Genomic DNA, 1,445 nt, shown 5'->3' on the forward strand with positions numbered 1-1,445 from the left:
GCCCTTGGCTGCCTCCTGCAAGCACACAACATAGGCACAGGGCCCGGCCCTGCCCGGGCGTGCCCCGGCCGGCGGAGCGGTCTGGCCGCATGGGGTGCTCGGGTGAGGTCCGGGCCTTCAGCGGGCCTCTTCCACCAGGGAGGACCTGACCGACACGCAAGGGACAGGGGGCAGCCCCTGTCCCCCTCTGGGAGGGTCACAGCGGTAGGCCCTCGCAAGATGGAACCCAAGCTCACCTGGCATGACCCCGCGGTAGGGGAACCAAATGGCAGTGCATCATTGGGCTGGTTACACCCCCCCCTCGAAAGGCCCTGCAGCCGGCTGGGCTCTCTGGCGCCCACGTCCCGACTCCACCGGGATCCAGGCGACCGAAGAGTGGCCCTTCTTGTGAGGCAGGGTGGACCTGGAAGAGAAGGGGCCGAGGGCCTGCGAGGGGACCCCCGATCCTCTCTGTGGGAGGCATGTGGGATGGGGAGCTGCCTAGCGCTTCCCTTCCGGCGCTTCTGACCCGGGCAAGGGTGGGGTGGGCTGAGAAAAAACCAGCCTGCCGGCATGGCTCCGGGCCGCCCGGCTTCGGACGGCTAACGTGCAGGTGAAGCATTCCTCCCTCATTGCCGGGTACCCGGTCCCACCTGGTCCCGTGCGGCCGGGCTGAGGGGTTTGAAGACTTGCGTGGTCCCTCCCCGTTAATCTGGGAGGGACCAGCGGCTGCGGGGCTGCCTGTTTCCGTCGCTCCAGGAGCCCCCTCCCTCGCCCACGGGTGGGTGGGGGGTCACTCCCGGGCCGAGCGCCTTGTAATGTTTTTTCTCCCAACGGTGCAGTCTGACTCCCAGAGGGGAAGCCTTGAACGGGGCGCCCGGGCACCTTCGTCCCCCCCCCACAAGGTCAGACCCCCGTGGCAGGGTCCCTCACCGGGTCCTGCCGTGGAGGTACGCTGCTGGCGCGCCTAGCTCCGAGAAGGGGTCTGGCGACCGGTTCCTGGGCGCCTGGCTGCGTGCCGCACGTGGCTGTCTGTGGTGTCCCACCGGTTGCCTGCGCTCATGTGCCTTGGGCGCCCACCTCCGTGGCCGGCTTCCCGGCAAGGGCGAAACCTCTCTAGATCCGATTTGGGAAAGAGGGCACGCACTGCCAGGATGCCAGGCCCCTGCTCCGGCAGGGGGTTGGCCTTCCCTGGCTCCCCCTTAACGCTCTGGCGTTTTCTTCCGACTACGACCTCAGATCAGACATGGCAGCCCACCAAATTTAAGCATATTACTAAGCGGAGGACAATAAACGAACCAGGATTCCCCCAGTAACGGCAAGTGAAGAGGGAAGAGCCCAGCGCCGAATCCCCGCCTGGTGGCGGGCGCGGGAAATGTTGCGTACAGAGGACAGACTCCCCGGTGTTGCTCAGGGGGCCCAAGTCCTTCTGCTCGAGGCTCACCCCGTGGACGGTGTTAGGCCGG

This window comes from Triturus cristatus, chromosome 11 (assembly GCF_964204655.1).
Source record: "Triturus cristatus chromosome 11, aTriCri1.1, whole genome shotgun sequence".
Classification (NCBI taxonomy): Eukaryota; Metazoa; Chordata; class Amphibia; order Caudata; family Salamandridae; genus Triturus; species Triturus cristatus.